Raw genomic sequence first — 27,214 nt, 5'->3', positions numbered from 1 at the left:
ACTAATATAGTGAAAAAAAAATAAACATAAAAGTATTTAGTATAAAAGTACACATTTAACAATAAATTAACAAAACATTTATATAACTATAACATGCTATTCTAATGTATTATTTTATTTTTATTTTATTGATAAATATTTTTAAAAAATTACTATGTATAATTATAATCTACCTGTCCAACTAGAATATTTTTGTTTATTTTACTATACCATGATAAAAATAAATGAAGACGGTGTTTAACAATAGCGTTATTCTCTAACATATACGATAATGTTTATTTTATTAAAACATAATACACAAATATGACAACTGTGTATATTTACCACATCTACCAATTTAAAGCAAAAAATAACAATTAAAAAATAAACAAATATGTTTAGAGTACAATATATTCATTCTACATTGACAAAATAAACAATGTTTTCCAAAAAATAAACATAATCTTAGTTGTATATTCATAGCAAGAAATATTCATAAAAATAAATATAAACATAACTTTATACTCATAAAAAGGAAAAAAAATTAACATACAAAACAATCCAAAAAATTAAAAATGACATCATGAGGATAAACATAAAAATAAACAAAATTGCTACTAATAATAACCAATATATTAAATTTAAAATAAAAATATACTATTCAGTTTATAAAAATAAACAAACAGTCACGTTAAAGAATATCACCGGCGAGTCTCCTCGGGTTCAGACTCAACCTCCATCTCTTCTTCCTTCTCCGGCGAGTCTATGGAAAGAGTATCACCGGCGCTCCTCGTTGAGACCATCAGTTTGGAAGATAAATAATATAAAAGGTTTGAGTGTATGAGTTTTCAGTTGGAAATGGAGAGAATAAGAGGTTTGAGATTTTGATTTTGAATTTGGGAAAATGTGCATTGTTTGGGGAAATGTATATAACAGGTGCTTTATGGCAAATGTTTAGAATTTTTTTAAAATAAACCAAAAAGATAAAAGATTTTAAAATGGTAAGTTTTAAATACATACCCTAATATTATGCTTCTCAATTAATTAGGTAATATTTGTATAAGAAATAATAAAGACAATTTTAGTAAATAAAATGAAAAATTGGTTAAGATTTGTATAGATAAATGAAAATATATTAATTGGTTTTAATATAGTAATTAGCAATAATATTGTAATGAATTGAGTAAAATCCCATTTATTTTTCCATATTTTTTTGTATAAAAGTTGGTTTATGCCATAATTTTACTCTTAATCAAGTTTTATTAATATGGAATGGTATGTTTGTAATTTGATTATTATTTTTTTATATTATTTTTATATTAAATTTTTCTTTAGTTGTTTTGTAATTTTTTTTTCTTTTTTTTGTAATATGAATTGTGTGTAATATTATTTTTTATTTATTATATACATTTTTTCCTTTATTTTTTAGATTTTATGTTTATTTTTTCAAATCTTAGGTAAGGTAACCAGTTACTTGATTGATATTTGACAATTATGTAAAAAAAAATCCTAGAGCTAAGTTAAATAACATGTACCAGGATGGGTAACCAGTTATCCTGAGAGGAGTAACTTTTGCCATAAGAGGGTAACCAATTACCATAAGAGGAGTGACAGGTTACTCATATTAAATATGAAAAGAAACATCAAATTTAAAGGGAAAATAGGAAGAACACTTCATTAAAAAAAGGAATAAGAAGTAACTATGATTTTAGTAACAAAGATAACCAGTTACCATAAAGTACCCAGAAATATACACACACATTAGAACGTGAAGGTAACAAATTACCCCCAGAAATATACACACAAGAACGTGAAGGTAACCAGTTACCCCCATAAATATACACACAAAGAATGGGAATGTAACCAGTTACCACAAATCTGAAGATAAAAAAAATCAGATTCACTCCTTTTCTCTTCTCTCCCATCTTCTTCATATAATTTTTTTTCTAGATTTGAATGTTCCCATCAGGGTAACTGGTTACCTATTCACATTTTTATAATTTTATTAGTTTACTTTCCAAATTTTGGTGTTCTTATAACGGTTACAATAAAAAGAAAATAATGAAAAAATTATTTGAATTTTTTTACATATAGTGGAAATAACTATAAAAAATTTACAATAATAAATAAAAAAATAGTAAAATAATTATGTAATGTTAAAATATGTGTGAAAAAAATAAAGGAAAATGGAATGAGAAAAGAATAAGTACAAAAAATAAGAAAAATAAAGAAAAAAAACTTAGAAAAGAAAATTAAAAAAATATGAAAAAAAATAAAACAAAAGAAATGATGAATGAAGAAAAAACAAATGAATGAATAAAAATGAAAAGAATAAGAAGAAAAAAATGGAAAGAAAAAAAATATGAGTGAAAAAATTGGTAGAAAAAAGAAAGAAAAAAATGCTCATATGTGTGAAAAAAGAAAAAAAAAATAGAAAATAGAAGGAGAAAATAATAAATACAAAAGTGAAGAAAAAATAGAAAGAAAAAAAAAGAGGAAAAAAACTGAAAAAATATGAAAAAAAAACAATATAAATGAAAGAAAAAAATAGATAAATGAATAAAAATGGGAAGAAGAAAAAAAGATGAAGACAAAAATTGGTAGAAGAAAAAGAAAAAGGAAAAAATAGAAGAAAAAATAATTAAATAATGAAGGAAAAATTAAAAAATTGAAAAAAATAAAATAAAATAACTTTCAAAATAAAAAAAAACATAACTGTGATAAAAATATGGCATTTCTATATTTTGGTTAGCTACTAATTGTGTTTCTCATACTTTAATTTTTTCTTCAATAAATTTTTCTATACAAATTAAAAAAATATATAATTTTCATATTTTTTCACATTAATAATATAAAAGTTATATTTTTTTTAAAGTTTCTCATTTCTCAATATCTCTTAATAAGGAATGAAAGTTTTTGATGGCCTGCGTGGATTGGCAATCCACACACTTCACCCTTTCCTTCACCCTTTCCTTCCCTATCAAACAAATGAAAGCATTACTAGTATGCCAAAATCTGAAAATATGATAAAGTAATTTGGTTACTAGTTTTTTTTCTTTCATCTGCCAAATCTGAATATTACAGGACAATAACTTGTTCAGTTTTTAGATTGGTAATTGGTCCTTCATCTACAATAAAACTAAAAAATAATATGGAAAAATCGATAATTATATGCAAAGTATGCATTTTTCAACAAAATGGACAACATTGCCCTTCTCATTCAAGGTACCCCCTCTCTCTCAAACCATGTTCTTCATCTTCTTTCTCATTCTCATTCTCCGTTCTCTATCTCTCTACCCACAACAAAGCACACCACACCACATCACCCATAAATAATAATAACCCTGCATGGAGGCCACTAACACCACTAGCACCTCCTTCCCTCTCCATAAAACCACCCATCCTCCATTAACGTTATTAATTTTTTTTCTTCGTATTTTATTTTTGAAAGGATTTTCTTCGTGTTTTTAATAAGTCAAAACTTAAATTAAAAAAAATATTCACTTAAGATATTAATTTATGGGTTTCGAACATTCATGTATAATTTTATTTTCAAATTTGGTACTTTGAAAATTACAAATTTTTGATTAAAATTGTTCATTGATGATGGTCTAACAATGGTGCCATAAAAATTTGATTTTTTTTAAGGGAAAAAACACTGCTTTAACAATGGTGCCCTGAAAAACTTGAATTTTAGGCCAACAAAAATGATGCGTTAAAAATGATGCCATGACAAAATTGATTTTTACCGATGGTGCCATGAAAACTTAAACTTTTAGGGGGGAAAATGATGGTAAATTAATGCTTTGCAATGTTCCTATATAAACTTGATTTTTAAGGCAAAAATGATGGTTTTGCGATGAAACTTGATAAAAACTTTGATAAGGGATAACTTTTTACTCGAATATCATATGATTTTTTTTTTAATTTTAGTATTTTTTTAGATCTATACTTTTAAAATATATATAAACTTTAACTTGGAGTGTGCAGAACCTTAAATTTAATGTGTGTAAAACCTAGAATTTCGATTATTTAAGTATCAATATTCATTTTGGCCTCAAATTGATAGATCTCAAATTTTTTGTTCTACACACCAAATTTAAAGTTATACTATTCTAAATGTGTAAATCTCGAAAATGATATCAAAATTTTAAAAAAAATACCTCAAATTGATATCCGAGTGAAAAGTTATGATTCACCAAAAATTTTATCAAATTTCACCACAAACCATCGTTTTGCATAATTTTTGCCACAAAAATCCATTGTTAAGCATCGATTTACCATCTTTTTTTTTGCATAAAAAATCAAGTTTTCATGGCACCATCATTAATCTATTATTAAGCATCATTTTTTTTTTTTGGCATAAAAATCAATTTTTCATGGAACCATCGCTAGACCATCGTTAAGCATCATCAATTTTAATTGAAGATCTGCAATTTTTAGAGTTCCAGATATGACAAATAAAAACGCAAATAAAACAAAAATTTTATATATATATATGTTCAAAATTCATGAATTAGTGTGTTAAGTGAATGTTTATTGTTGGTTTAAGTTTTGGATTGAATTTTGAATAATTAAAACATTAAAAAAAACTTGATGGGTGATTCAATGGTGATGGAGCGTGGTGCTTCAATGGTGATAGAGCATTTATTATATGTGTTGTTTTAGATGAGAAGTATTTTAAAAAAAAATTGATGAAATGAGTGTTTAAAAAGAGATTTATGGTATGGGTATTTTGCTTTAGTGAGAGAGAAAGAGGAAGAGGAGAGAAGAAAAGAAAAGAGAGGGAAAATGATAGAAATTGTGTGAGGGGTAAATTTGGCAAAAACTAGTTGGAATGTATATTTTTGTGATAATTATTTAAGTTGACATAAAGAATAAATATAGGGTATTATGATGCATAATACCTCAAATTTCCCTTTAAGAATGTGATTGTTTTTTTTCTTCATATTATTACAATATATATTTTGTTGGGAAAGTGAGTATTCACCACCATAATTTTAATACTCTAAACAGTAAATACAATATAAATATAAATAGAAAAAAAATTCAAATAAAGAGGGGAAACACAAAATGAAAATAATAATAAAAAAAAAGCTTGCCAAGATGAGAATATGATAACACTAGAATATAGAGTTTTGAACTTAAAATCTAATTGAATAATAGTGATTTGTATGCTTAGTGCGACTTTTGAGTCATTTTATAAATTAATTTTGTTTGTGAATTTTATTTTAGTTAATGTTAAATATTGCAGGAAAATAAACAGAAAGAGAGCTAAAAAAATGTGAACTATATTTTGAAGGATGAATGGAAGGAAGGCTTATATAGTTTGAATAGAAACTTTTGGAGAAAAAACTTTGAAACTGAAAACCCGAACTTTGTTGAAGCAAAGATGTAATGCTGCAGAAAAGTAATGAGCAGTCAGCCATTTTATTGAGTCATGCATACTTGAAACTCATTTATTGAGCTGGAATAATAGGTTTAGGTGGAGAAATTTGATTGAAGAAGAGCATGTCTTATCAAGCTAAGTGATCACAAGTGGAAAGTGGGGTAAGACCCACGTGTAAGAGAGAAAATAGAGGTTTATTGCCAATTTTGGAACCCTACCATATCACTCTCACTACCCAGCCACCCAAACATAAGGAGAAGCCATTGTTCTGCAACTTTTACACAAGAAAACAAGAGAAAACAAGGGGAACAAGTGGAGAAGAGAAAAACCCACTATCATTGGGCTTGATTCTCTCTACCCTTTGTCTACTTAATATATATATATATATATATATTTATCATCTTGAACTCATGGAAACAATACTGTTGATATTATTTGGTGATTTTTACATTATGAGCATGAGCTAACTCTTTTAGAGTTAGGGATATTGATGAGTCCTAATTTGTAGTGAAATCTCAAATTATTAGTTTTTAATTTATGCAATGTTTCTCTTGTTCAATTAAGCTGTGTTATTGCTAATTCTTGCTTGAGATTTATCAACTTTAGTGAGATACAAGCTAATTTAAATTCTCGAAGGGTTGAGAATAGTGGATAGGCTTAATTGATGCATGTTTAATAATCATGATGTTAATTCGTGAATTCGTGAATATTATAGGAATATTATATTCACCATGCAAACATACAATATTGATGCTTGAAATTGGATTAACACAGAAATACGTGGATTTAATTATGAGAACTTTAGCATGTGCATTTGGAAAGATAGCATGTACACTTATCATAGAATCTTAGTTACAAGAGTAACTTTGCTACAACAATAGAGGATGAACTACAAAGTTAGGTAGGTTCATTAGTTATTTTCATCAATTTATCACATCAAGTTGATTTGTTTAAGACTTTTGTTTGTTTTAGCATTTATTATTCTTAGTATTGAAATGAGAAATGAGATGTAACAAGCCTTGAAAATCATACAAGTTAAGCAATTCTTTGTGATTTTCTTGAAGAAAAAGTGTGTTCTTAAAAGATGTGGGGGGGGGGGGGGGGGGGTGTTAGAGAGAGTTGAGAAGTGTGATCAAGACATCACAACTCTAAAATACTCATTGTATAGTGTAGTGATGAGTGTCGTATGTCGTATCAAATTTAAATATATTTATTCCTTATTACTCACTAAATTATTAGTAAAGTGGTAGTAAGGGTCGAACCACGGGTACTATTATTCAATTTTATCATTCAAAATAAAAATAAGAATTAAATAGGGGGGTTTTGTTTTAAGATTTAATAACACAAAATAAAATAATAAACAAAGAACAATGGATAATATGATCTTAGAGAGAGTTGAGAAGTGTGATCAAGACATCACAACTCTAAAATACTCATTGTATAGTGTAGTGATGAGTGTCGTATGTCGTATCAAATTTAAATATATTTATTCCTTATTACTCGCTAAATTATTAGTAAAGTGATAGTAAGGGTCGAACCACGAGTACTATTATTCAATTTATCATTCAAAATAAAAATAAGAATTAAATAGGGGGGTTTTGTTTTAAGATTTAATAACACAAAATAAAATAATAAACAAAGAACAATGGATAATATGATCTTAAAGAAACACTTAAGAATTATTCTCCACCTTCGACAATCAATTTATCAACAATGACGAATAATATTTCATATTCTTAATTAAACTATTAACCCCGCAGATAACACTTATGCAGTCAATTATTCCAGTTTCCCTAATATAATTAATTAAAGCTAAGCACTCTTAATTAACTATTTTTACCCAACAGTAAGCCATTTAAGCATGTAATCTACTCAACCTAGTAAAAGCATTACACTCTATAGAAACAGGTTAATCTAGGCAACAAATTCATTAAGCATGCAATTCATTTAACCTAGGTTATATTTTTCATCACAATCAAAATACCCGTCACAATACTTTAATTGTAATTTATCATTCTACTTAGAATCCTAAACTATTAGGTGAATAGCAATCCTAAGATGATAGTAGAACAATGCAAAACCCTAATTAGTGGCCATCTAAACAAGATTTTACAAGATTGATAACATTTAAATAGAAAAATAGAAGCAATTTAATATAAGGAAATATAAGAAATAAAATTCATCAATGCATTCAAGATCTCATGTCTAGGGTTTTGAAATAATCCTCAACTATAAAGAAAATTACTCCATAATCACAGTCATATTCATAAACATAAATATTCGATGAAAGTAAAAGAGTATTGAGAAGAAAGAAAAACTAGATTGAAGAATGTAGATGATGATGTCTTTTCTCCCCCTCTGCTGCTTTAGCCTCTAAAATTCGCAATCCAAAGTTGTATTCAAAGTTAACCCTAATCCCTTTAATAGCCATTTCAAAAATACATTTAAAATTCAAAAATTAAGAAAAAAATCGATCACTGGACGCAGCCAGTGTTTCTTGGCGGTTGCGGTTTGGAATAAGGTTGGCTGCGGCCGTAGTAATTTTTTCATTTTTTTGGTTTTCTTCAACTGCAGCCATTAACGGTATTTTAACCATAACTTCCTTTATATAGCTCGGAATTGGACGATTCAAAAAGCTATGGAAAGCTAAGAAAAATATCTAAAACTTGTATTTCTAGATAGATTTCCAAAAGGGTATTGAATAATTATCAAAATTAAGTATGAAGTTTCAGACTTGTAATTCCGAGCTTAACCATTGCTTGTAAAACATCCCAAATTCATTTGTTTTTATCCAAATGTCTTGAAAATCTTAAAAACACAAAATAAATTAATTCAACATATATAAATAAATAATCAACTACATAATTATAGAAGAATAATGAATTAAAAATAGATAAATTCAGTACTTATCATGTAGGCACCATCATTAAGTCTAACTAATACGATTAGAACATTTAAAATTTAGTTTTAGAGCCAAAATTGTACTTTTCCCTTCCAGTGACAGTCAATGCGTCGCCTGCTATTTGACGACACATCGTTTGGCAGACGACATGTTGCCGTACACTAGGTGACACATTGCCTGTTGCGTTTAGTGCAATTTTATGCTGCAACACGTTGCTTGAGATGTTGGTCAACCTTCCCAAAAGTGACCTTAAACACCTCCAAATGCTCCCAATTTTTTTGAGCATGCTTAAATAGCTTATTGTACCATTTCATACTCAAAAAAATAATTTTTAAATGACTACAACTCAAATTTATCATCTCTATTATGTGTAATCGTAAAGAGTTTTACACCTCAATAAGTAAGACCACTTTTAGGTTTTGTATTTAACAAATTCTAACATATTTCATATTAATATTACACTGAAGTAAGAAACAAAATCATTTAAAAAAAATAGAAAGCATACAAAAATAGTATACATTATTTGCAATTTGGTAAATGTTATAAAAAATAGTATATATCAAAATAATATAATAAAAAAGTTTTGAAGAATCAATAAACAATGTATACAATTTGGTATTATGCTAAAATAATATAACAAAATTGATGTAAAAAGGCTCTCGAGAAACAATATGTTGGAAAAAATTGAGTGAATAAGAAATTGATACCTAAAATGGTAATGATTCAGCATATCATTTTGATTAAAGATGATATTATCTGAATATTGTATGATTTATTTTGATTGATTTTGACAAATCACTTTGGTCAAAATTGAGATATCAGAATATTGTGTGATTAATTCTGATTTATTGTCAAAAAATATCTTTGGGTAACAACTAATATTACCAAAATAAGTGTGATTAATTCTGATTGATTTTCAGAAAATCACTTTGGGTAACTGTTGATATAGCCAGAATAAGTGTGATTAATTCTAATTAATTTTTAGAAATTAAGATTCCAGATTTGTTGGATATTTGGGCATTAATGCACTTGATTCTCATACATTTTCAACTCTCCATGAAGCCTATAAAAGGAGGCTTCTCCTCTCATTCTAGGACACATAGATACAGAATATTACACACTTAGTCTCTTTCTCTCTTCGGTCTCTGTAGTATTTTCTAGTGATAGAGGGAATGTTTGTTTCAAGCTCGCCTAAGCAGACGCAGTGGTGCTTTCGTCCTGTTTGATAGATGTTGTATCCTGGGACGTGGTTGCTCACGAATCCTCTAGCACCGTTTAGGTAGATGGGGCAAATCTGCTTTAGGGAAAGCACGTTTTGTGTGCCTTGACTTTGGTTTATCCTTGTATTGTTTTTTTTTTTTTTTTTTGTATTTCCATTCTTCAATTAAATATTTTAATATATATGTTTCGTTCTTCTCCTCTATATTATTTCTAACAACCTTAAAGCAGTTTTCGACTCCTTTTGAGAAGACGAACAGGTTGAAGGACAGAAGAAAATTTTAGAAATTTTCTTTTAATTCTAGTTTTTTGCAGTTTAAACGGTGCCAGTAACTTCTACACATATATGTTATATATATGTTGATAACTCTACAAAATAGAGTTATTTTACCATATTTTATATGCTAATTGTTGCTTAGTTCTTGAGTTTTTAATTGATTTATTAAGTTTTAAAGTAATTTTGAATTTATTTGGTTTATTTTGATTTTATATATTTTTGGGTGTTTTTGTAGTTATTTTGTTGTAAAATGTTGTAGTTAATTATTTGTATTATTGCTATTAAGTTGGAAGTAAAACGATGCACTTTGAGCTTAATTTCCAAAGTAAATTAAATTTTAATTAATATTTTCATGAACTTAATATGAATCATTTTATAAATTGAAATCATTTTATTATGATTTAATTTATTTTGAAGGAAAATTATTGATTTTAAGGTGCTTGAAGTAGAAAAATAAAGAAAAGAAATTAAAATTGTGATGATAGGAGAACTATGGCATTTTTGAAAAGATTAGCAAGGAATTTGGGCATTTTTCAAGGTCCTAACCTAGCTGTCCATCAGGCCCACGCCTTCCTCCAGCAGCTCCCAATAGGCCCAAGCCCCATCAAGGCCACCGACCCCTCAGCCTCCCTTTCCCAGCCAGCCTCCTAGCCAAACCCCTTCACCAACCAGGCCCAACCACCAGCCATGCTCCCTTTGGCCCGCCTCTCTCCCAGCCATTCGGTCCAACACCAAAAGCCACTGCTCCAGCCCAACAGCCACACCTGTCAAAGCTGCCATTTTCTCTCCTTGAGCCCAACATAGCTCATTTGTCCCCTTTGCCCAAAAATGCCAAATTTTTACCCAAACTTTTCCACAAATTTTATCCCAAAATCATCATTACACTCTAAAATTTACCCATATTTGCCATATTATTATTAATTTAATCAATTTAATTAATTTAAATTGATTATTTTAATATTCTCATTTTGGCTATAAATAGGGATTTTTCAATACCATTTTGGGGTGCTTAATTTTTGGAGGAGGTTACGCTATAATTTCTACACCTTCAAGACCACTCCATTCTTTTCATTTTTTTCTTCTTTTTGGTCATTTTTTCTATGAGTTTTTAGAGGAAAAATTTGGGGGTTTCTCCTCCAAATTTTCCTATTTATGTTTGTAATTTTTTGTTTTGTAATTTCTATTCTAGTTATGTGCTACTAATCTTTTTCATAACATTATTAAGATCATGATGAAGCAACTTGTAACTAGATAATATTTATGTTGTATGTTGATTTCCCTTGTAATGCAACAAAGTTTATGTATTTTTCTTCTTCATATATATCTTTCATCTTTAATATCTCATATATTGGATTGTTAGATAATATTGCACTTTGTTATTCATTTTGCAAAACATAATATTCTTTGTGTAAGATGTGTCATTAAATTGTACACATCCAATGCTTAAAACAAAAATATTATGTTTTGCCTTATAAATAATGTCATTTGATTTTTTGTTGTTTCATTAGGTTGATTCACATTAAATACTTTGAAATTATACTTTTTTAAAAGTGAAGAAAAATCATATATTTTTAGAAGTAATTTGTGCTTAAAATTATAAATCTATTTGGAAAATTATAGTTTGACTTATTTTAACTATCACTAAAACTTGGGAATCAATATACTAATAAATAATATTATTAAACTTACATTTTGTGGATTCTAGTATCTTAATAATCTTTCCTTTTAACACTTACTTTCAAATCATTATTAGTTAATTTTTATTCTCTTAAATAGCTTTATTTTAAATCTTTTATTTTATGTTTACGATATTAAATCTCATCAATCTTTGGAGCTAGGTTAGAATTTATTAATTTTGGTTTAAAATAGTTTTCTTTTTTATTTTAGGCAACTCATTTGGGTTCGATCTCGTGCTTACACGAACACTATATTTCATATACGATTCGTGCGCTTGCGAATTATAAATTTTTAAAACATACATATTTTGAGTCCATCATATATGCTCTAATCTTTTCTTTTTTTTTTTGTACAGTTTTTCCTGCTCTTACTTTAGTTTTTTTTTCCTAACATTCTTTTTGTTCCAATTTTTTTATATTAAGTTATTTAAGTATATATGAGTGTATGCCTATTTTTTGCTCCTTTATCATTTAAGTGGAACCTATTATATATATTATATTATATATATATCATTTAAGTGGAACCTATTATATATATATAATATATATATATATATGCATATTTGATATGTCTTTTACCTTAATCAGTTTTGTCATTAAATATATTTATGTGTAGAATATATTATTAGCTTCATAATTATATAGATCAATATTATATGTCCTTTTTTTTCTCTCGGGTGAAAAATTATGCTTGATTCATGTATATTTATATTCATATATATATATATGAAAGATTTTTCAATGGTTATTACCCATGGATGATTATCATAAATAACTAAACAAGTTTTTGATGAGTAATGATTATGATGATGATGAAAATAAATAAATAATATATATAAAATCAATAATTTCAAATTTTTTAGATTAATTAGGCAATAACCATTAGTTGGAAGATAATGGTCACATTAATTATTCCCATTAATTCTAAAATTATTTTTTTTCTCATGGAATGGATAAAATGAATAAATCAAGAATAAAGAAGGAATGGAGAATGAATATTAAATATGATTTTTTTTATTCCTTAATTAATAAATATGTGACCGTCATGTCATCAGGTAGCCCTTCCAAAAGTTTGAAAAAGACAACTTATTTTTAGAAATATTAATCAACAATTATAAATATGGATCATTGATCTTAATCCAGTGATTAATATTAAAGTCACCATCTATGGGTAGTAACCATTAAGAGTGCCCCCATATATATTGTTGACGTGGTTTTTCGCCAACAGTGAATTAAGAAAATAACAAGGATGAATTAGTGCTTGATGGTAAACTGAAGTAAGAAAATAACTCTCAAGAACACTGGTCTTTTTACGTGATTCAGTGATTAAAATCTACCTAGTCCACGAGTCTATATTATTACTGTTTTTCTCTCTCTATTTTGACAGAGTTTCGGTATTACTGAATAATCGTCCATTTTCCTGTCCAATATTCTCAGTATTTATGGAGAAACTCTTTGGACAGGTTTGGGTAACCCCGTGAGTCAATCACAGATTTGCGTATTTATTACATTTAATATGAAATATTCCCATTTATACTAGGATATGATCTGATCATGAAACAAAATAGTCTCATAATATCTGGGACATTAAATATCACAGGCTGGCCATAAACGATCGTATACAGTATCCAGGTTTTCAAGGATCCGCAGATACGCCATTTCTTCAAATTACCCCGAGCTGGATATACCGTCGAGCTCGTATTGAGGAGGCCGTGTGTGATGACCCTAAGGTAGGGTACGTCCGCCACATACTCGTAATTCTAGGGTTTACGAGTATGTTAGGCACTTGACCAAAAGAATTAAATAAAATGATACGAAGAAATACAGAAAAATTTAAAACTTTTACATAAACTTATTAGTAGAAATTATTACACTTATGAATACTTTAAATTTAATGTAGCCATATGAAATTTCTAAACCATTATTGCATTGCTACTGAGTCCGTGCTCCACAAGTTGCTCAACAGCTAAAGCCACACCTGGAAAAATGTTGGAAAATAACATAATGAGCTAACGCTCAGTAAGCAAATCTCATGCATACACATACACATGAATGTCGTGAGTTTGTAGTGCACATATACTAATATGCTGACTTATATACTTATGCATTTCATTTATTGCTCATGCACTTTCAAAATTTACTTTTATGCTTTTTCTTTTAGTTTCACATTTTTATGGGACCAATATCACTTGTGCACACTGTTTGATTCGGCCAATGCCTGCAGGGCTTGTTACACATATCATATAGAATCCCATGGGTTCTCCTCCGGCTAGCCATCATCGCAGCTAGGCTCATCATAACACTCATTTCATCGTTGCCATAGCTTCCATACTTATTACACATATGGAGGAGAAAGACGGAAACATGACAAACATATCTGAATGGTCAACTCTGACCTAGCCCATACCAGTGGGCAACCACTATAAGCCTTATAGACCTCCGTCTTCTTTACTGAACTTACTTAATTGCTTCATCGAAACAGTGGCACCCTTTTTAACATCTTATTATCACTTTGCTTAAGCCTTGTGTCATTAAAATGTTTAATCTTTACATAAGACTTTTCAAGGTATTTCATAACTTTTCTCATATTCTTATGCATGGTCTTATATCACATAATAATGTATCACATAATTATACATGCCATGCATACATGTAGATGCTGAAATGCCAATGTTCATGATTCATGTTTGATGGTATTTAATCAAGGCATTGTATCACATCTCATATAACTCAAAACATCTTTAGTCATAATACATGAAGCTTTGGGTTGGTGGCGTTGTTATACCTTAACGTAGAGCTATGACTCAGGTCTAAGGTTTCCAGCCTAAAAACTTAAATGCTTCATATATCATAACACATAACAAAAATCATGAACATAAAAGTAATCCACATATTCATCAACATAAGAACACATACTTGCACATAATTCATATCAATCTTAACCAAGTAAGACATATTTCACATATCACGAAATTCATCAATTACATATCACACAACACCTTTATGATATTCATATAACCATTCTTCACATACTTATCATATGCATCATCATCATACCATACTTAACTCATCAGATGTACACAATCAATGTAGTCATGCATCTTACACTTAAGCACAAAAGGTGATATTTACTTACCTTAGGTCCTTAGCTTATTTTAAAATTGCTCACCAAGAGTCAATCAATCAAATCCATACAAATCCTATTCAAGGCACATCATTTATTAAATTCTATCAAAATCGTAAATATACACTATTGATAGTGTATATTAACAATACCATAAACTATATAAATGATAATAATAATTATTATCAACGTAATGCAAATAACTCTTCATATAAAACCATGCTTTAAACTTTGCTCATAAGATAATGTACTCTTATGATAATAATAATAATAATAATAATAATAATAATAATAATAATAATAATAATAATAATAATCACAACAACAATAATAATTATCGTCTATAAATAAACTTATTTCAATATTAATAACAAAATACTTCAATAGCAATACGTATATGAATGTATATATTCAAATAGTCATTTTATAAAAGAAATCATATTTTTAACATAAAATTGTAATAATCAATATAATGATAATAATATAAATATAAATATAAATATTTATATTATTATTAATTAGTCATTATATCAATTCCAATGATATAATAAATATACTTTCTCCAAAATTCACTGGTCTCACAAATATCAATAACTATAAGAAACTAATATTTGATATTATTTTAATATTCAAATATTAACAAAAATATTAATATACAATAATAATGGTTAAATAATAGGTTTACTATAAATCACACTTTTCATATATATATATATATACATGAATCTGTATTCTTGATTTACCTAACAAAACAATAACAATAATAATTAAAATTAATTAATCATAATAATTTCCATATTAATGGAAAATCAATTAAATATGTATTTTTTATAATTTATTTAATATTTAATATTTTCTAGAAAATTGAACAGCACAACAGCTATATAGTGGACAATCCCAAAATCAAAACCTGTATAAAAAATACATATAATCCCAGACAGCCAGTATAATTACAGAAAATATTCCATATATCAATAATATATAATTATATACTATAAATACACATAATAACAATTACTCTAATCAATCACAATTAAATCACAATATATAGGTCAAATAAATTATACCACAATGATCGGGTTCCACAACAAGTCAAACGGTGATTTTCTGAAACTCAAAACGTACTTCGGAACCTCGAACACTAAGTTTCGACCGTCGGTCTACGGTGGATCGCGGTGGCTCGTGGTGGGCCCACCACCCAACTATGGTAGATGTAGGAACAAGTTATTGGGTTTTGAAGCCCACAACACGAGGAACACGATGGTGGTGACGGATCGGTAAACGGATGCCCAAGGTGGCCGAATCGCAACTTTGAAGTTGCGGGGTGGCCGAACTTAAATTGACCAGTTGAGGTGTTTAATCGGCGAGTGAGCTCTAGATTCCCGCGGGGTCGATAGTTCGGAGGCCTCTGAATCCAACGGTTCGGCGCGTGGCTATAAATGGTGACCGCCGGTGGATGTTCGGTGGTCGGGCAGACGCACGCACGAGAGAGAGAGAGAGAGGCTCGGGTAAAAAGAAAGCCTGAAGCCTTTTATTTTTATTTTTATTTTTATTTTTTTTATTTTTAAAATTACACTTGAACCCAAAATACTAAAATTCTTTTCAAATAAGCCCTTTAGCAAAACTTTCTTAATTTTATAAAAATCCCCAATTGAAATTATATGACATTTGGATCCAATACTTGATGTAATGCCCCAAATTTCCTAATAAGGTTTAGGACCTTGATTAGGAGGCCGGGAGGGCCATAATTGATTTAATATGTTATAAATGAATATATGCATGTTAATGTGAACTATATTATTATATGATGATAAATGCATGCGTATGGGAGTATTTAAAATGATAAGGGCATTTTGGTAATTTGGCCTATTGGGTGCGTATTGTAATATGTGAATGAGATTTCATTATTTTGGAGATATATTCGAGCTATGTGGCATGAGACGATCTTAGATTATGAGTTAGCGGTTTTGTCATAACGGGGTCAATTTTGGGGTAATAGAAATGTTTATTTGGTGATAGATTGGGAATATTAGAGATCAGGGTGAAATTCTGGAAGTTTTGACTATAGTGTCCCCGGGGGTGTTTTCGGGACCCCGAGTACTAGGTTTTATTTGAGGTTACTTAAGCTTGAAGTAGCTTGATAGATAAGAACGTACGTTAGAAACTTCTCGTTCTCTCTCAAAACAGTCTGTTTTACCGTTTGAACCTTTTTGAGGAAATCTTGAGTTCTAGGAGTCGGAATCAAGCGAGGGTCGAGGCGTAGCGATCCTAGGAAAGATTAAAAGCTTCTTAACCGAAGGATTTGATGAGAAACAACCCAATCAAAGGTAATCTAAGTTTGAAGTTTTAAGTTTTTAAAGTTTCTAAGCTTAGAATTGGACTTTGTTAATTGTTGAGTTTTTGGTCGGTTTGAGCTTTGGGTTTTGAGGGTTTTGGAGTATTGGGAAGCTTGGGAACTTTGATTTGATGATTGGGGAATGTTTGGGTATGTTTTTGGAAGATTTGGAGTGCTTGAAACGCGTTTGGGAATGGCCCAGGGTTGGGGGCCGCGGCCCTGTTCTTGTGCGCCGCGGCCCTAGTTCGATGAAGCAGGTGTCAGGAATTTGTGCTTGCTGGGCGCCGCGGCCCTTGATGGAGGGCGCTGCGGCCCTTGCCTCAGAGAACCCTGGGGGCCGCGGCCCAAGGTGCTAGGGCCGCAGCCCTTGCCCTGTTTTCGCCCCGTTTGCTCGTTTTGACCCCGGGAACTTAGCTATGGGCCTCGGGAGTGTCCCTACTACTTGGATTAGTTTGGATTGATCTCTTGGGGGCTAGATATTGGTGTGAAACCTTTGATTATCATGTTATTGATGGTGTTTCATACTTGGTTATGATTAGGTGACCGCTAAGGGCTTAAAGGTTGATCGTTCTCAAGGATCGTTCTTATATTGGTACTAGCTCGAATCTGAGGTAAGAAAACTGCACCCTGTGTATATGTGACATGCATGGTTATTATGGATGCATGTTGGTTGATTATTGAGCATGACGTGCATGGCTATTATGATGCATGTTGATTGGCTACTGAATATGACATGCATGGCTATGATTGATGCATGTTGGGTGATTAAATGTAAACATTGTTAGCATAATGAATGCTTGGAAAATCTTGTCCATTTGCATATGATTATTATTGAGGCGTGCTGGATGATTAAGTGTGATGCATGTAATGCACGAGAAACATGTGATAGGGCATGCCATGAATGATGAATATGAGATTGGTCAGAGCTTGAGTCTCTGAGTTTGTGCATGATCATGACTGTGCTAGAAACTGTTTAGTAAGCATGTTGAATGCCCTATTCTTGGATAACTGGCATATGATACATATTGATAGCATTGCTTACTTGTGTATGGACTAAATACAGAATCGACAAAAGTGTTAGTATCAGCTGTGAGGCTGTGACTTATTTGTCAGGCTCGGCAGTGTTACTGGACACAGGTCAGGAAGCGCTGACTTACTTGTCAGAACGACCTTAGCGTGAATCACGCAAGCCAACAGAGATTAGATCTACTCAATTACTAGCATTGAATGACTCAAGGAGCATTAATGCCTGACCGACCCTGAGGGTCGATGAATAAACAGAGCTTGAAGGCTAGTGGCTTACCTATCAGCCACTCTCCTGCTAGAAAACAGAGCTTGAAGGCTAGTGGCTTACCTATCAGCCACTCTCCTGCTAGAAAACAGAGCTTGAAGGCTAGTGGCTTACCTATCAGCCACTCTCCTGCTAGAAAGTAGAGCTTGGAGGCTAATGGCTTACCTAGCAGCCACTCTCCCGCTAGAATCATGTGATGTGCACCCATTGGTTTGAAAGCTTTATGTTCAGTGTGGTTATAATGATAATCATTTGATAATATTTATGAAAAGCATTATGTTTTCTTGCTGGGCTTCAGCTCACGGGTGCTATGTGGTGCAGGTAAAGGCAAGAGGAAGCTAGACCATCCTTGACTTGGAGGGCTTAGGTGATGACGTGTACATATGCAGCTGCTCGACCGCCACGGTCGAGGTTTAAAGTGGAACTAGGGTTGAACCCTGTTTTGCCGCTTAGAACGGCCTGTTGTAAATATTTTCTGTAATAAACTCTGAATTGTATTTTCGGGATCTCAATGTATATGTTAAACGTTCTAGTGAAACGTTATATCTTAACCAAAATGTTTAATCCCTAAACTGCTAATCATACTTAGATCACGATTTTGGCCAAATGACTCGATTAGCGAGTTTAGTACTATTTACAAGGCACACCGTAACGGTCCCAGGAGTTGGGGCGTTACACTTGACTACTCAAGTTTTTCTCTCTTTAATCTCATTAACAATATAAAATCATATTTTAAATACTATTTTTCCATTAGTATTTCTTAAATTTGTAAACTTTGTACATTTTACGTATTAAAACTCTGATTTATAATAAAAAATGTATTATGAAAATGTTGGATATTACACCGTGACTTATAAATATTATAAGCTCGTGCTTATCAATTTATGCATCCCTAGCTCAGACAACCTTCATGAAAATCGTGCTGTCTTTATGGAAAGTACATGGACTCCTTGGCTATTTCTTCTATGCATTTATTTGCCAGCTGAACAAGATCTGAGTGAAAGACCCGTGCTGAAATTAGGATACACATTTGCCCCCCAAGTCCCTGCTCGTGGTTTACGACGTCACCTTCTGACCTACACAGTATGGACTTTTAGACTTCTATAGCAATAAATCATCCTTCCCACTAATTGAGTACTAGACATGTGGAACACTACAATTGGCGTCTATTCGGGTTTCGAGGACTGCAATAATTGTCCTATCAACTTTTTGCTGCCGTTTTGTCCTTTGAAACATAGCCCTCGGATCTTCTACTGACCAAATCTGATGGCTCAAATTGATTTATGTTGTTTATGTATAAATAAGGTAGATACTAGATAGTTTCCACAGTTCATCACCTTTTATTCGAAATCTTTCTTCATTTTCTTTCTTTTGTGTTTTCAAACCCTTCTTCCTTCCCAGAGAAAAGAAACCCAAAAAAACCTTTTGTTGCACAATCTCTCTGAAACCCAATTGCTCAATTACTCAGGAGTTTTCCAGGAACTCTCCCTCGCGAAATCTACTCCTTCTATCGAGAACACACTGTAAGTCTTATCATTTCGAAGAAACTTTTCTTTACTGATTTCTGTGTTTCATTTACCATGCTCACCCATGTTTCACCATAGTTAATATTAGGTTGTTTTTCTCAATGTTTTTGGCACATAGGCTTCAACTTTAGGTTTGCTGAGAAGGTTTAGAATATCTCCTAAAACTATGACATTACGAAACTGGGTATTTTCTGGGTAGATTTGGGTAACTTATGGCAAATTTTAGGAAATACCCATTCAGGTTATAGAAGATGAAAGGTTAGGGTTAAAAAATCAAATTTCTTAGGGAGCACGTTTCTTGGGTGGTTTTTCTCTAAACCGCCCCCCAAGGACAGTAGTGGCCGGATTTTTTGACACATGAATCCCTAAACGTCGGGGATCTGTTGGGAAACCGAGGCGCGTTGCGCAGGGTAGCGCGTGGAATCTCGCAACGGGCTGAGACTAACTCAGCTCGTATATCATAGATATCATTCTCCCCTGTCCACCCATATCATAACCTTTACAAAATCTTAGATCGCCTACTAAGTGACTCGTCATTCTTGTTCGTTGGACAATCTAATGGCACCCAAGAAGAGTGTACCCAAGAAGAATGCACCTAGCTCGTCTTCCCAACAAACCAACAAGGGAAAAGAGATCACCTTTGAATCTCCTCTTCCTCATTTCGGTCCTGTGGTGGAGAAGGAGATCGTGATTGACCCCAACGCGTTCTTCGAGGCAGAGACGATCGTCTCCAAGATCACGACCCAAGGAAGGGTCAACAAAATAATGCTAAGGCACAATATGGAGGTCGGGTCCGGGGTCCTCATTGCCCGACCTCCGTTCGAAGGGGAACGGAGCTGTGCGCCCCTCCAGGACGACTTCGCGGCCTTGAGTGACGAGCACTTAAAGGTGGGGGCCTTCCTTCCCCTAGACCAATATTTTGGTAATTTCCTCAACTACGTGAAATTGGCACCGTTTCAGCTCCCCCCAAATTCATACTGACTTCTGGCGGGGCTAAAATACCTCTTTTTAAAGCACACGTGGGAGGTCCCCACCCCGCCGGATATCCTCTATTTCTTATGCGTTAAGGCCAACCCGGAGCAAAGAGGGCGAGGTGACGGATTCTACTACCTCACCAGATTCCCGAACTCAGCCTCAGTCATCGAGCTCCCCAACCACCCCAACGACTACAAAGATCAATTCTTTATGTCGAATGGGTTCCACAATTGTGAGCATCGATACTTCAACCGTCCTCGTAAGTCTTCTTTCTTTTCTTAGCTCGCGAAGTCATTCTTTCTTTTTAAATAGGCATACTCCTTATGTTTATACTAATTAAGTTTACCATTTTTTGTGCAGCCATATTCGCGAGGACGGAGAAGTCTGCGACCCTCGGGGGTCAATATGACACATTGTCCGGGCTCCCGCCCTGCGAGAAGGATTATCGCCAGCTCCTGAATGACGTCACGATGCTGGCGTGCCAATTGATCGGTGAAGGCCAGACTTTGCCCTTAAGAAGGACACAGGCTAACCTTCCAGTAGTCCACGAGCTCCCGCTTCCCCAAGAAAGAGACCTTGAGGCTGCTGAAGGCGAGGAAAAGAAGAAGATGAAGTGCCTCTTGTGTGAAAGAGGCGGGCTCCTGACCTAGAACGAGCTGCATCAGGGGTAGCAGCCGGCCCCTCCGGCCAAGGTAACCCATACCCTTATAGGGAATTAGATAGGGCTGTCATCGACTTTAGGCTAGTTAGATTTAACCCAAACCAGCTCGTCCATTGCCACCCTAACAACCCAGACCGTAACATAACCCTGCTCCAGTGCATGGACCATTTAGTGTTGCGCCATGATATGGGTTACCCTAAGGGCATTGTTGTTGTAGATAATACCTTAACCTTTAGGTCAACCATTTTTTAGGAGTATGGGACCAATCTCAGGTCGTGACCTTCTTTGCTCTAGGGGATCTTTGCTCCTGGATTTAGGCAATATGTAAAGGAGTCCAGCCCTGAGCTAGAGCCTGAGCCTGAACCTCCTAAAGTCCCTAGTAGTCCCCAGGCCCCAGTAGGCCCCAGGGCGGAGGTCGTGATAATAGACTCCTCCCCCAGCCCGGAGGGTAGGACCTTTATTTATTTCTTTTGTGTAAGTTTCCAACTTTACTTGTGAATTAACTCCCTTCTTATTCTTTTCAGGCGAAGAGATGGAACTATTAGGAGCTCCCGACCTCTGCACAACTTTCCAGGGGGGAAAATCCAACACGAGTCCTGTCATAAAGAAACCCCGGCTTACAAAGAAAACGCCTCCTGCGGCAGGAAACACCTCCAAATCCCCTGCTAAGGGTAAAGGTACGAGCTCAGCAGCTCCAACTTCCACAATGACGGAGAAAAGGATTCCTCCTCCTCCCCCTCCTCCTCGGTTTGCATCTGCTCGGGATCAAGTTATACAAGTTGATCCCCTAGCTCTTCTTGTCCCCATCGCTACTGTGCGCATCCCAGTCAATCCTCAGGATCTGGAGAAGATCCACGATACCTTTCGGGGGACCCTTTACGAGACGGCGAACCACATGGTGGAGCACGTCTATAAAGCCAACCCGAGGGATTTGAGGACGATAGAGGAGCGGAGCCCGAAGAACGTCTTGGAGTCAGCCTTGGGGATATCCCTCACCGTAAGATATCATTCCTTTATTTTCATCCCGCGCAAGTATGCGTCTAACTTGTCTCTTTATTCTGCAGTCGGTCCTGGCTCAGCACCGCAGTATAGCCCGAGCTAGGGCTAGGAATGATGAACTCTAGGCTGAGCTCCAAGCCACTAAGACCGCCCTGACCGCTGCTCAAGAAGGCGAGCAAGCTGCCTTTGCAGCTGCTCAAAAAGGCGAGCACGATGCCAAGGCTGCCCTTGCATCGTCTCAAGAAAGTGAGCAGGCCGCAAAGGTTTCCTTGGCTGCTCTTCAGGTCGAGGTTGCTGAGGCTTAAGCAAAGTAGCTAGAGGCTGAGGCTGCGGTTAAGGAAGAGAAAGCGGCCTCACTGTCCGCCATGGAAGACATGTTGTATCATTTCTGGGCATTTAACCAGGGTGGCAACTTCTCTTTCATGGCTCCCGAGCTGTGGGATCCATACCTCGAGAAATTCAAAGCCTGGATCTTGCAAGAGTTGTCGGAGACAGGGGATGCTTCCACTGCGGGTGAGCAGGAGATTGAGGAGGTCACCTCCTCAGAACGCCCTGGAGGGGCTTGATGAAGCCTTCTTTTATTTTTATTTTTTTATGTATGTTTGTAAACAATTTCCCTTGGGCCAGTTCGAGGTTTTTGTCCTCGAGACAACTTGAATTTTAATTCATATATCTAACTTTTAATCTATTTGCCTTTTCCTTGATTATCCCTCATGTTTATGCTTTCTTATACTTGCACATTCGAGATTTTAGGAATCGATCATTAGATCGGGATAGACATTTTAAGTTTGGTTATTTCCAAATTTAATGTGTTGATTTATATCGTACCTGTTATGTGCCAGGCCTTGGACCCGGTTATATCCAGGGTTTTAAATATTTCAAACTTAGTTCGTGTTAGGTTTATTGACATCTCGAGCTTCTAGGAAAGCCATCGAATATTCAATTTTGCTAACTTCTAAGTTTTGTATCTGGTTGTATCCAGGGTTTTAAGTAATTTGAGCTTAGTTCGTGCTAGGTTTATTGACACCTTGTGCTCTTAAAAAGCCGTCGGATAATCAATTTTCCAAGCTTCTAAGTTTCCGACCTGGTTATATCCAGGATATTTTTGTACCTGGTTGTATCTAGGATTTTAAATTTTAACTAACTTAACCTTAATCTGCAACCTTGCTCTGATTCACCTCGGGTTATATGCCCCCCAAGTAACCAGATTGTGGAGACTTTCTTGGTTGTTGTTACAAATATTAATACACGAACTAATTTATTAATAACCTTATAAAGGAAAAATATTTAAAACCATACGAACAGGAAAAATTATATAACAATCCCTCATTATTTAATTAAATGGCTTTTATAACTAAGCCTTACATAGATGGTTGGTAATACTATTGATAATACTTCTGTAAGTGCATCGCGTTCCAGGTCCGTGGGACTATTTCTCCATTAAGCCGAGCTAACTTGAAAGTTCCCTCACGCAAATTTCCACATTCCGATAGGGTCCTTCCCAGTTCATACCTAAAGCGCCGTCTTTAGGGTCCTTGCTCGCCAAAAAGACCCTTCAGAGAACTAGATCGCCCAAACCAAAATTACGTTTTTTGACCTTGGAATTAAAATAATGAGTGATTTTATGGTGGTAATGTGCGAGCTGTAGTTGTGAATCCTCCTGTTTCTCATCAATCAGGTCGAGAGACACATTAAGCAACTCATCATTCTGCTCCTGGCTGAATGTTCGTAGCCTGTGCGTGGCTACCTTTGCTTCAACGGGAAGGATGGCCTCACTTCCGAAAGTCAAGGAGAAGGGAGTGTGTCCTGTGGAGATCTTGTGGGAAGTTCGGTATGCCTAGAGTATCTGCGGGAGCTGCTCAGGCCAGACTCCTTTGGCCTCATCCAACCTTTTCTTAAGACTCACATTTAGGGTCTTATTCACAGCCTCGACCTGCCCATTGGCCTGTGGATATGCAACTAAAGAAAAACTTTTAATTACGTCGTGCTTTTCATAGAAATTAGTGAAGAGATCACTGTTAAATTGGGTTCCATTATCTGACACGATCTTTTTAGGAAGCCCAAACCGGCACACAATGTTTTTAACCACAAAGTCGAGGACTCTCTTTGAAGTGATGGTTGCCAAAGGCTCGGCCTCTACCCACTTTGTGAAATAGTCAATGGCCACCACCACATAACGAACATCTCCCTTTCCCATAGGTAAAGATCCTATTAAATAAATTCCCCATACTGCAAATGGTCATATGGATGAGATCATCGCTAGTTCGACTGGAGCAGCTCGGGCGACTATGGCGAAGTGCTGACATTTGTTGCATTTTTGAACATGGGAGATGGAATCTTTTGTTAAAGTGGGCCAAAAATAACCATGCCTTAATATTTTCAAGGCTAGGTTTTGACCCCCAGCGTGATCTCCACAAAAGCCTTCATGCACCTCTTGCAGAATGGTTTTAGCCTCCTCAGGTAGAACACACCGTAGAAGAGGTAGTGAATGACCACGTCGATATAACGTTCCATATATTATCACATATCTCAGAGATTGATAGAGTATCTTTCTCGTGTCCTTTCTTTCCTCAGGTAGCCTTCCTGTTGTAAGGTATTCCACTATGGGGGTCATCCAGGTCGGCCTTGTGTCAATCATCTCGACCTCTATCACTTTTTCTGTCACGCTTGGACTCTCCAAGAATTCCACCGGTACTACGTTCAAAGTCTCACCTTCCTTGGTGGTGGCAAGCCTTGCCAAAGCGTCAGCATTAGCGTTCTGCTCGCGAGGGATCTATTCGACAGTACCATACTCAAATTCTGATAGCTCTCTCTTCACCTTAGCTGGGTAAGCTGCCATCTTGGCACCACGCGCTTGATATTCCCCCACCACTTGATTGACCACGAGCTGGGAATCGCTATAACACTGGACGACTCTTGCTTTCAATTCCTTTGCCAATCTAAGCCCGGCCAACAAAGCCTCATACTCGGCTTCGTTGTTTGATGCTTCGAATTCGAATCTCAGCATTGTATGGAATCGATGCCCCTCTGGAGAGATCAATATGATCCCAGATCCGGATTCATTCTCGTTAGATGAGTCATCTACAAATATTCTCCACAACTCTTGCACCGACTCCTTTAAAAGCTCATCTTGAAATCCGGTGTATTCAGCCACAAAATCAGCAAGGGCCTAGCTTTTGATCGAGGTCCGTGGTGTGTATAGTATCTCGAACTGGATGTGTTCTACTACCCATTTTAAAAGACGTCCCGATGCTTCAGGATTTTGTAATACCTGCCTTAGAGGTTGGTCGGTCATGACGTGGATTGAATGAGATTGGAAGTATGGTCTAAGCTTCCTGGAAGATAATATCAAGCAGAATGCTATCTTTTCTATCAATGGATATCATGATTCACCCCAAGAAGTCTTTTGCTTATATAGTACACTGGTTTTTGAGCACGGTCTTCTTCCCAAACTAACACGACGCTCGCTGCACTTTCTGTCACGACCAAATATAGGAACAGGGGCTCTCCATATATAGGCTTAGACAATATTGGGGGTTTGGCCAAATGCGTCTTTAGGGCGAGGAATGCCTGCTCGCACTCCTCAGTCCATTCAAATTTCTTATTTCCTCTGAGCAAGTTGTAAAAGGGCAAACACTTGTCAGTGGACTTTGAAATAAATCGATTTAGCGCCGCAACTTTCCCAGTCAAGCTCTGAACTTCTTTACGCGAGCTGGGCGAAGGCATCTCCAATAATGACCTGATTTTCTCTGGGTTCGCTTCTATCCCCCTTGTATTGACTATGAACCCCAGAAACTTTCCCGACGCTACTCCAAAAGTACATTTATGGGGATTTAGCCTCACATTGTATTTCCTCAAGATTTCAAAACATTCTTTTAGATCGGAAACATGGTTATCGACAGTCTTGGATTTGACTAGCATATTGTCGACATACACTTCCATATTTTTCCCGATCTGATCAACGAACATTCTGTTAACTAACCGTTGGTATGTAGCCCCGACATTCTTCAGCCCAAAGGGCATAACTTTATAACAGTATACATTCGTTGGAGTCATAAAGCTAGTATGCTCCTGATCTGCAGGATTCATCGCGATCTAGTTATATCCAGAGTACGCATCCATAAAGGACATGAGCTCGTGTCCCGTGGTGGTGTCTACCAACTGATCAATTCTCGCCAATGGGAAGCAATCCTTAGGACAAGCTTTGTTCAGGTCGGAGAAATTGATGCAGGTCTACCACTTTCCATTCGGCTTTGGTACCAGGACAGGATTCGCGACCTAGATTGGGTATTTTGCTTCATGAATGAACCCGCACTTTAATAATCGAGCTACTTCTTCTTCCAATGCCTCAGCTCGGATTGTTCCCAAACGTCTCTATTTTTGGGATTTCACAAGCACACTTTTATCCAAGTTTAGGGTGTGCATGATCACACTCGGGCTTATTCCCACCATGTCTTCATGAGACCAGGCGAAAACATCTAGATTCCCTTGCAGACATTTAACCAACTCCTTTTTCCTATCATCGCCAAGATGTTTTCCAATCTTAACGACTCTTGAAGCATCTGTGGGATCTATTTTTACCTCCTCGAGCTCCTCAATAGCTTGGAGCTCTGACCTGTCCTCGCCCATTCATGGATTGATGTCATCATTTAGGGCAACGTCTCTATCCTTTGTTCCTTGAGGTTCTTCCATCCCGGAGGCAGCTTCCACCTCCTGGGACTCCTCACCTCTGTCACTTATGGCCATTGCTTGCTGCCCGAGTTGTGATTTTCCCTTCATGGAAATGCTATAACATTCCCTGGTAGCGAACTGATCACCTCTGACGGTGCATATTCTCGTAGATGAGGGGAATTTAATTGTCA

This window comes from Humulus lupulus, chromosome X (assembly GCF_963169125.1).
Source record: "Humulus lupulus chromosome X, drHumLupu1.1, whole genome shotgun sequence".
NCBI classification, from domain to species: domain Eukaryota; kingdom Viridiplantae; phylum Streptophyta; class Magnoliopsida; order Rosales; family Cannabaceae; genus Humulus; species Humulus lupulus.
This window is presented reverse-complemented; position numbering follows the sequence as displayed.